The sequence below is a fragment of the Antennarius striatus genome, chromosome 1, assembly GCF_040054535.1.
Source record: "Antennarius striatus isolate MH-2024 chromosome 1, ASM4005453v1, whole genome shotgun sequence".
In the NCBI taxonomy this organism is placed as follows: domain Eukaryota; kingdom Metazoa; phylum Chordata; class Actinopteri; order Lophiiformes; family Antennariidae; genus Antennarius; species Antennarius striatus.
In genome coordinates, this window is record NC_090776.1 from 17677350 (window position 1) to 17688925 (window position 11576).

Below are 11576 nucleotides of genomic sequence, written 5' to 3' on the forward strand. Positions count from 1 at the left end.
GGTCCAAGTGGGCTTGCCTCGTTCTCCTGTGTCACGTCCATCTCTGTTGTCAGTCACTCTGCTTTTGACTTGTGGCACAGGTACAAATTGACGTGCCACTGCTGCCTACAGGTCACTCAATGGGCGAAATTTAAAATTCTTTGACTTGCCAGTCACGATTAATTGTGTTCATTTTTATAGCGCATTAACTTGCAGTGGTGTGGAGGTTCGCAGGAACGAGGCAAGGGTACGGGTGAGTTCAGTGTATTTATTCACAAGTGTATATCAACAACCAACACAGTTCCTTTAAATACCCACTTCCTCTATCACATCCCTTAACCCGTGACGTCACACCTCCCTTGTGCCTGCCTGGTGTGAGACAGCTCTCCTAGTGTCCACTACACAGCCCTCCCCCCGAACATCCAGAACAGTCCAACCACCGTAAAAATCTAAGTCCCGCACGGGCGGCCTGATAATTCGGCCCCTAAACGGTTACGCCTAACAGTGGGCAGGGGCCGTGCAGGGGTCGGGGGCAGCTCCCCTGGCCGGCGGGCTGTCTTAGAGGCACGACCTGAAACAAGCAGAAGTTTTACGTTTTACGTTTTACAAGGGGCGGCCGGCCGCGGCGCGGGGCTGAGCCACCGTGACCAGGTTCCTCTGACAGTAGATGCGCAGCCTTAAGGCGATCCACAGAAACCCGCTCTGAACGTCCCCCCACTTCTACTTTGAAGGACTTCGGCCCTGCCTCAATCACCCTGAAGGGCCCGTTGTAAGGAGGCCGGAGTGGAGAACAGTGAGCATCGTGCCAGAGAGAAGCGAGAACGTCCTTCGGGATGTATGATCTGGGGAGACAGTGGTGAACAGGCACAGGGACACAAGCGCGGTCAGCATTAGGGTGCACGGGCCGGGGAACCACTGCTGGCCTGGGGGCCGAACCCTCCGGCAGGAACTCCCCAGGGACCCTCAGCGGCTGGCCGTAGACTAACTCCGCTGATGAAGGCTGCAGATCCTCCTTTGGAGCGGAACGCAGGCCGAGCAAGACCCATGGCAATCGATCAATCCAGTTGGCGTCAGTCAGTGCAGTTCGGAGCGCTGCCTTCAGGGACCGGTGAAAACACTTGCACAGCCCATTGGCCTGTGGGTTGTATGCCGTGGTGCGATGGAGCTTCACGCCCAAGCTCCCTGCTACTGCCGTCCAGAGCTCAGACGTAAACTGCGGCCCCCGGTCGGACGTCAGTTCAGAGGGTGTACCAAACCTGGCCACCCAGGCAAAAATGAATGCCTGGGCAACCTCCACTGTTGCGGTGGAACACAGGGGCACCACCTCCGGCCACCTGATGGTCCTGTCTACCATGGTGAGGAGGTGAGTAAAACCCCCAGATGGGGGAAGCGGACCCACCAGGTCCACGTTGACATGGTCAAACCGTTTCTGTGGAATGAGAAACAGCTCCAGAGGTGCTTTAGTGTGTTTGTGCACCTTGGCACGCTGACAGGGCAGGGCATACATTGCTCACAAAATTAAAGGAACACTTTTTTAACTGGGCCTGGCATGAAATCAGTTAAACTTGTCTGATAATTTTCTGGTTGGTTAAGCAGCTGAGGGCATTGTTAATCACTGTCAGCTCTATTGTTGTTCATGGAATTAACAACAGGTGCACTACCGTGGCAACAATTAGAAAACCCTCAAAACACGACTGGTTTCACATGTGGAGGTCATTTCAAGTTTCTCCCTCTTGATCTTTTTTGGCTGGTTTTCCACTCCTGCTGTTTTTGGCTTCAGGAATTATCTCTACTGGTAGTATGAGGAGATTCCTTAATGCTACAGAAGTTGCACAGGTTGTCCAACTTCTCAAGGATGGCACTTCCACACGTGCTGCAGCAAGAAGGTTTAATGTGTCTCCCAGCCCAATCTCCAGAACATGGAGGAGATTTCAGGAGACTGGTGGTTATTCTCAGAGAGCTGGACAGGGCCGTAGAAGGTCTTCAACCCATTAGCAGGACTGATAACTGCTCCTTTGTGCAAGGCGAAACAGGCTGAGCACTGCTCGTGCCCTACAGAATGACCTCCAGAGGGCCACTGGTGTGAATGTCTCTACCCAAACAATCAGGAACAGACTTCATGAAGGTGGCCTGAGGGCCGACATCCTGTAGTGGGTCCTGTACTCACTGCCCAGCACCGTGGAGCTCGACTGGCATTTGCTCAAGAACACCAGAATTGGCAAGTCCGCCACTGGCGCCCTCTACTTTTCACAGACGAGAGCAGGTTCACCCTGAGCACCTTTGGCGACGTGTGGCGGCGCGTAGGTGCAGCGGCTCACGGCTCTTCCTTTCAGTGCTTCTTTTACTCCTACTTTATATCCTTCTCTCCCTTTTTGTGCACCATGGGTTACGCGAACATCCACTTCACCCACCAGAACCCTTGGGTAATCGGGAACAGGCACTACACACCCGCTACGAGTGACTATCATCACACGCACAACATCCCAGACGGAACAGCGAGGACACCGGGCTCTCCGTGGTTTTTTGTCGGGTCCCAGAGACGGCGCAGACAAAGGAGGGACAGAAAGCAGAAACGAGGCTGCAGGTCCGGCGTTATGCTAAGGCTTCGAAAACGACCACACAAGCCACCTCTACCAAGCCTGTACCTCTCCCATGTCAGATGACTGGTGCATAAAACAGACGACCTGCAACTACTACTCGCTGGAAGTCATTATGTCCGCGACTGTTGTGTGATGATTTTCACCGAAACTTGGCTCCACTCGGACATACCCGATGTTAGCATGTTGCTAGCAGGCCGCACGTTGCTACGCGGGGACAGAACAAATGACTTGGGTAAGAGCAGAGGAGGGGGGCGCTGTATGTACGTGCACAACGACTGGTGCAACAACGGGACGGTGATAGACACGCACTGTTCCCCTGACTTGGAGTACATGTCCGTCAGGTGCCAGCCTTTCTTCCTACCTAGAGAGCTAACTGTTATCATCATCACGGCTGTGTACATCCCACCTCACGCCAATGTAAACACGGCGCTCTCCCTCCTGTCGGACACCATCAACACACACCAGCGGGCTCACCCAGATGGGGTCCACATTATTGCAGGAGACTTCAACAAGGCCAACCTGAAGACTGTACTCCCAAAATTCCATCAACACGTCAAATGTGCCACAAGAGGGGACAACACCCTGGATCGTGTTTATTCCAACATAAAACACGCGTACAGAGCCACACCCCTTCCCCACCTGGGTCTATCAGACCATCTGTCCCTCCTGCTCTCCCCAACCTACACCCCCCTCAGACGCAGCCTGACGCAGCTTCGGTTGACTCTGCGAATAAAGGAGGTTGAAGTGAGAAATCGGGAGTTGGAGTTGGAAGCCATGTGTTTAAGGTTAAAAGCTCTGGAGCTAGAGCGGGGAGCTGCTGCTGCAGCCAGTCCCTCAACCTCACAGTCACCATCTACTGGTACGCCCCATGACAGCTTTGATGTTGGTTGGCACATCGCATTAGTCCCACCTTTTAGAGAGTCCGAAGTGTATTCATATTTTAATGAAAATTGTGCAGCTTCGTTCCCAGTTGTTTCCCCTATTGCTTCTGTGTCTGTCACACAGCCCCCATACCATCCAGGTGATAATGGGTTGGATGACAGGCACAGCTCCATGTCCTGTGCGCGTCTTCGAAACTCCGAAATTACATCGACGTTAGATGTGTATTTAGCGCACCTGTCTGTTTCTGCTCGCTCCGACATTTATACTCTCATTAGAGAATACTCAATTCTGTTCGGTGATGTTCCCTCTCAAATACATGTGATGAAACATGACATTGATGTGGGAAATCACAAGCCTATTAAACAGCATGCTTACCGTGTTAATCCGGCAAAACGCGCCGTGATGCAGAAAGAGGTCATGTACCTGCTTGACCATAGTTTCGCCGTCCCGAGTTGCAGCGCTTTGAGCTCGCCTTCGCTGCTTGTCCTGAAATCTGACCATACCCCGCGATTCTGCAATGATTATCGAAAGGTTAACACAGTCACAAAACCAGATTCATTCCCTCTGCCCCGTATGGATGACTGTGTCGATCGTGTGGGTTCCGCTAAGTATGTCACAAAATTAGACCCCCTTAAAGGCTACTGGCAGGTTCCCTTGACTAAACGCGCATCCGAAATCAGTGCCTTCGTCACTCCACCACTTTTTACAATACACAGTCATGTCATTTGGGCTACGTAACGCACCAGCCACCTTCCAGCGGCTGAAGAACATGGTTCCCTGTGGCGTCAGTAACTGTGAGGTCTACCTCGATGATATTGTGGCATATTCATCGTCGTGGACTGAACATGTTAAAACACTCCGTGAGATCTTTGACCGTTTACGCGCCGCCTCTCTCACACTTAACCTGGCCAAATGCAAGTTTGGTAAGGCAGTAGTCACTTACTTAGGTAAGGAGGTCGATCAGGGCCAAGTTTGCCCTGTTACGGCCAAAGTTCAGGCCATTGTGGATTTTCCGGCTCCCCAAACCCGTCGTGAGCTCCGCCGTTTTTTGGGGATGGCCGGATACTATCGGGCGTTTTGTAAAAACTTCTCTGACGTTGTTGCTCCGCTTACTAGTTTGGCAAGCCCCAAGTCGCTGTTCCAGTGGTCAGAAACCTGTCAAGCGGCATTTGAAGCTGCCAAAGCTCTCCTCTGCAGCGCTCCTGTGCTCGCAGCTCCGAACTTTGCGCGCCCCTTCAAGCTGGAGGTGGATGCTAGCGCACTCGGTGGGGGGGCGGTGCTCCTGCAGGAGGATGAGCATGGCGTCGATCATCCAGTTTGCTACTTCTCAAAGAAGTTCAAAAAGAACCAGTTACACTACAGTACTATTGAAAAGGAGGCATTGGCCTTATTACTAGCGTTACAACATTTTGAAGTGTACCTTGGCTCCAGCGCTGTGCCGACTGTCGTGTTTTCTGACCATAACCCGCTCGTGTTTTTGACCTGGATGCAGAACAGTAACCAACGCTTGATGCGCTGGTCATTATTGCTCCAAGACTTTAATGTTGAGATTCGTTTTAAGAAAGGGCTTGACAACGTAATCGCCGATAACTTATCTAGGTCGTATTGAATCGCACATTTACACTAGGGGGTAAATGTCCAATTTTTAGGTAGGGGGGTGTTATGACCCCATGGGTCATTTATTGTTATGTTTGTGTTGTGTTGCAGTGTCTCCTCTCTCCTTGGTTTGTGTGTGTGTTTCAATGAATGAATTAGGAGCAGGTGGTGTCCGCTCGTTGGCTGGCTCGCCTGATTGCTGCCGCACGATTGGTCAGGGGGCGGGCCCCTGACCTATTTGAACAGCCCGCCGACTGCACTCTGTCTCCTCTCCAGCGTTCCCACCGCCAGGAAAGCCAGCTTGATAGACTGATGTTGTGGTGTTAATGCGGCAATTCTGTGTCTGTAGGTTTTGGGTAAACTAAATCTGCACATTTGTGAAATAGCCTACGGAATAATTGGAGCAGTTGGTAGGAGGGAGAAGCCGTTTTCTTTCAACCCTTTTCTCCTGTTTTGAGTTAATATAGTTAGGATAGTACATTGTTATTTATTTCCCTTTTTCTTTTGTTAGGAAGGCAGGGTTGGTTTAGGATATTTTATGTTTGTTATGATGGCACCTGTTCTCCCTCTGAGGAAAATAAAACTGCTCTCTTTTTGTTTGAATTTGGTTCACTGTTGTCGCTGGCCTTTTCTTGTGGTGAGAAGACGGGGGGAGCGCACAAGCGTGTTGTGTCCAAGGTTCCCCTAGACCAGGGGCATAACACAGGCCCACCACAAAGACCATCACAACCTAGCCTGACGATGCACTCTCCAGGCTGCAGGACTGTTTTTGAGAGACAGACTGGGACCTGTTTGAGAACCAGGACCTGGAGACATTCACCGGTGCGGTACTGGATTACATCAAGTTCTGCATCGGAATTGTGACCAAAGACAAAACTGTCCGTGTCCATCCAAACCAATCCAAGCTGTCATCCCACCCTGTCTAAATCCACAACAATTATCCCGGTACCCAAAAAGACTCCAGCCACCACACTAAACGACTATCGCCCTGTAGCCCTCACCCCGGTAATCACAAAGTGCTTCGAGAAATTGGTCCTCCAGCACATCAAGGACTTCCTCCCATCTGGATTCGACACACACCAGTTTGCTTACCGGGCTAACAGATCCACTGAGGACGCCATCACCATAGCCCTCCATTCGGCGCTGTCACACCTGGAGCAGCAGCAGAGCTATGTCCGCATGCTGTTCATGGATTATAGTTCTGCATTCAACACTATAATCCCAGACATTCTCAACAATAAACTCTTCACCATCGGTCTCCCCCCTCTCACGTGTGCCTGGATAAAGGATTTCCTCACAGACCGACCCCAGACTGTGAGACTCGGCCCCCACCTCTCCACCACACGCACACTGAGCACCGGCTCCCCACAGGGCTGCGTGCTGAGCCCCCTCTTGTACTGTCTCTACACCCACGACTTCCGCCCGACCCACGACAGCAACTTGATAGTCAGGTTTGCTGACGACACCACAGTGGTCGGTCTCATCTCCAGAGGTGACGAGACAGCCTACAGAGAGGAGGTCAGGAAGTTGGTAGCCTGGTGTTCAGAGCATAACCTGGCTCTGAACACCAGCAAAACAAAAGAACTCATCATCGACTTCATGAGGCTCAGCACTGACCCAGCCCCGCTTTACATCGACGGTGAGGGTGTAGAGAGGATCCAAACCTTCCGGTTCCTCGGCGTCCTCATCTCCTCCGATGTCTCCTGGTCGGACAACACCAATGCCATCATCAAGAAGGCACAGCAGCGGCTCCATCTCCTGAGGGTTCTAAAAAAATACAACCTGAACCCCTCCCTGCTGCTGGCCTTCTACACCGCATCAGTCCAAAGCCTGCTGACCTACTGCATCACAGTATGGTACGGCAGCTGAAGCATGGCGGACAGGATGAGGCTCTAGAGAGTCGTGAAGGTGGCTGAGAAGATCATTGGCTGCTCTCTGCTCTCCCTGTCAGAGATCTACTCCTCCCGATGCCTCAGCAGAGCAATGAACATAGTAAAGGAGAGCAAATCAGTCAAGTAATACTCCATAATGTTCCCAGTATTGTGGCTCATATGTTTGTTCTGTGACACACAAATGAAATAATACAGGGTATAAAATGTCAGCCTAATCACACATCACAACAGCTTCCCCCTGAGCTTGCAGTGATGTCGTATCTGGCTGTTGGAGGTTTCAGCAGGACAGACGCTAGGCAACGTGGTGACTTAAACCCTGGATTTCTGGTGCAAGGACAGCATGCCAACTCGTGATTCCACTCTGCAGCCCTGATGCCCCTCTGCTGGGATAGTGTGAATACATACACACATTAAATTCAGAGGGAATGTTTTGTGTTAACAGCATGCAATGAATCATGGTGCAGTGGCTCATTGTTTCACAAAAGTGGTGTATGAGCTTCTGTCTTTGCTTGCTTTGTTCCTGAGGTTTTGCTACAGGTTCTCACACAATGCAGACATCAGAATGAGTTTGACTTGAGTCTGTGCTTTGCTCAGATTCAGGAATTTGTCTGGAACCATGCCCTGCCCTCAGTGGAGAGAAAGTGGACAGAGAAGAAATTACTTACCTGAACGATTAACCTCACTTCAAAACCTTTTTCTGTGAGAATACAATAATGAATTTAACTTGAGCATCATGGAAAGCTGGTTTTCTTGGATAGAAGCATAGATGACTTTCCTCTCGCAGCATTGTTCTTCTTTTACGGCTGAATTACTAGCAAAAATGAAGTCAGTATTACCGCTCTGTTCTCTGTCTTTCTACCTCTATCTCACAGAAACGTGTATCTCTACTTTTCATTCATTTTTACACCCCCTTTCCTTCTGCCACTATTTCTGTAGCAATCTGTCCTCCCTCACTCTTCTTTCACTCTCCAATCATCGTGAAACTGAAAGAGGACTGGCTGGGGAATTTTCTAACAGAAAAATTTTGCTCTGATCACAATTGCAAGTGAGCATTCCTGCATTCCTTTTCCAATTTAAATTATTTTGCAGCAAGCACATCCAGCCAGGCAGTCAGACATACTCATATTGACTTTTTTCTCACACATGCTCACTGCTTAGGTTCTCTTTTCATCTCTCTGTCAGACACATATAAACACAGAAATAAAAAACACAATTCTGTCGATCTGGATAGATCGAGTCACAGCAAAGTATAACACCAAAACATGACTGACTCACTACGTTTATCTTGGTGCATATCTGTGTCGCAGAATGGATTATTCTCACATTCTCACAAGAAGACCTTCTTTACTTCTTCAATGACATAAAGATGAATGATGATTTCCTTGGAAACGATGCGGTCCCTGGAGCACGTTAACACGTCAAAGTCAAACAAGGACAGGGTGCATGGTTTTTCTTATGCATAGTGTCCAGCTGTCTTACTGTGACTATTAAGAAGGCAGCACATCCAAGTTTCCCCCACCTGTCTCTTATGTGTATCAGGTTCTTCTCATGACTTTTTGTAGTGAGATGCTACATTGAACAGCCTGTTCCTCCTCAGGCTAAGGAGCAGATTTGGAGGAAGAAGACACATTTTAATTAGTCACTTCAAATTCTACTTTTTTCTCTGCCTCAGAAAACAGCTGAGCTTCAATCATTTCTTAATCATTTTCAGATACTCATAAATGTTGAAACGTAACTATATATATATTCAATTACTTTGCTTAAGTACAAATATGAGATACCTGTATTTAATTAAGGGTACGCTGAGCTAATACATAGTCAGTCTCCATGTTACTTTAGATGTAAATAATGTCTTTTGTCCCAATATTTTTGTCTAACAGTCTGAATTACTAATTAATGTACACAAGACACACTAAGTAAGTAAATACATTAACCTGAACTTGCTGAACAGCAGAAAGAGATTAAAATATAATTGTTAATGTACAAGTTCTAGTTATGTGCACCAAGCACAATCCACAAATTGGGTTGGTGTGGTCAAATTATATGGCTAGTTTAATGAAAGAGTGGATACGACTGAGTAAAATAATACATTCTAATGTATTATATTTATTGCATTATTAGGAGCGATTCTCCATAGTGATAAAATGTTCCTTTGTTGTACATGCCATTTACACTAAATAGCTAAATCAGGCAAACATTTATATTATTCTAACTTGACATGGTGACTGAACCTAATTTTCCACAATGATGATTTTTTTTCCTGCATGTTCAACTGCCTGGCAGTTCAAAACTCAGCATCCTTCTACCAATATATTCACTATCTCTCCTCTGGATATGTCCAAACCATCTCAGTTTGGCTTCTCTGATTTTATCTCCAAAACCTCTAAACTCTGCTGTCCCTCTGATGTACTCATTCCTGATCCTATCCATCCTTCTCACTCCCAAAGAGAACGTCAGCATCTTCATCTCTGCTACCTCCAGCTCTGTCTCCTGTCTTTTCCTCAGTGACACTGTCTCTAGACCAAACAACATCGCTCATCACAGTTTTGTACACCTTTCCTTTCATTTTAGCTAAAGCTCTTCTATCACACATCACACCTGACACTTGTCCACCCGCTTCTTCACCTCTTTTCCACAATCTCCATTGCTCTGGACTGTTGACTCTAAAGTACTTAAAATACTCCACCTTCTTGATCTCTTCTCCCGGTAAACTCATTCTTCACTTGGATCCCTCTCATTCACACACATGTACTCTGTCTTACTGCGGCTAACCTTCATTCCTCTCCTTTCCAGGACAAACCTCCACCTCTCTAGCTTCTCCTCAACCTGTTCCCTGCTCTCACTGCAGATCGCAATGTCATCTGCAAACAGCATAGTCCATGGAGATTCCTGTATAACCTCGTCTGTCAGCCTGTCCATCACCATAGCTAACAAGAATGGGCTCAGAACTGATCCCTGATGAAGCCCCACCTCCATCTTGAACTCCTCTGTTACTCCTACAGCACACCTCATTACTGTCTTACAGTCCTCATACATGTCCTGCACTGCATTAACATACTTCTCTGCCACTCCAGACTTCCTCATAAAATACTACAGTTCCTCTCTGGGCAGCCTGTCATAAGCTTTCTCCAGATCTACACAAACACAATGCAGCTCCCTCTGGCCTTCTCTATACTTCTCTATTTACATCTTATTTTTGGCATGAAACCATACTGCTGCTTACAAATGCTCACTTCTGCCCTTGGTGTAGCTTCAACTACTCTTTCACATAACTTCATTGTATGGCTCATCAGCTTTATTCCTCTGTAGTTGCCACAACTCTGCACATCTCCCTTTTTCTTAAAAGTGGGCACCAGCATACTTCTCCTCCAGTCAACCACCATCTGTCCTTCTGCATTCTTCTCCTGGATATCAAACCTGTCCATCACCTCCTCATCATCTCTGTTTCCTGCACCAACATGTCCATTGAGGTCTGCACCAATGACAACTCTCTCACTTCTAGGTATGCTTTGCATCACTTCATCAAAGTCCAACCGGAATGTCTTTTTCTCCTCCAGCTCACATCCTACCCGTGGAGCATATCCACTTACAATATTGAACATCACACCATCGATTTCTAGCTTCAGACTCATCACTCTATCTGACACTCTTTTTATCTCCAGGACATTCCTAACAAACTCCTCCTTCAAGATAACTCCTACTCCATTTCTCTTCCTTTCTACACCATGATAGAACAACTTGAACCCTGCTCCTAAACCTCTAACCTTGCTACCTTTCCACTTGGTCTGCTGGACACAAAATATGTCTACCTTCCTCCTCTGCGTCATGTCAACCAACTTTCTACCTTTTCCTGTCATAGTTCCAACAATCAAAATCCCTACTCTCAGTCCTATACTCTTGGCATTCCTCTTCTCTCTCTTCCTACAAACACACTTTCCTCCTCTCCTTCTTTGACCAACAGTAGTCCAATATCTACCGGCACCCTTTAGGTGAACAGCACCAATGGTGGTTGTTGTTAACCGATCCGGTATGGAAGTCATAGATTTGATTTGCATGTTTGATTTGGCAAAAGTTTTACATCAGATGCCCTTCATCACACAACTCTCTGAATTTATCCGGGCTTGGGACCAGCAGAATAAAATACTGGCTTGTGCCCTCTTGTGGCTACATTAGCTTACAATCCAATGCATCCTTGAAATACCAAGAAATGGACTATAGCATTTAGTTCAAACCAGTTTTTGTTGGCTGATGGTGTGATTACTTCATGGTGCCTCAAGACAGCAAAACATCACCAACATGCCATCCACTGAGGAAGCATTTTCTTGGACACATTCAACTGGATTCGGGCACTTTTGTATGTTGTCCAAAATCAAACACAGGTTAGATTTCTGGTGGCATGACCTCAGTCAGAACCATCAATTGGAATTTGTGATTCTATTGACATCTGGGATGCTGAAGTTTTAGATCTGAAAAGGGCCAGACCTCTATATTGTCAAAACTTGTGCAGTCTTATTACAATATTCCTGTGTTCCAGGATATACAGCATCTAAACAGATGGACAAAAGGGGCCACTGAAGCACTAGGCCGCAGCACCAGAAAAAAGAGCCCGAAAGCTTCATGGGGCCAA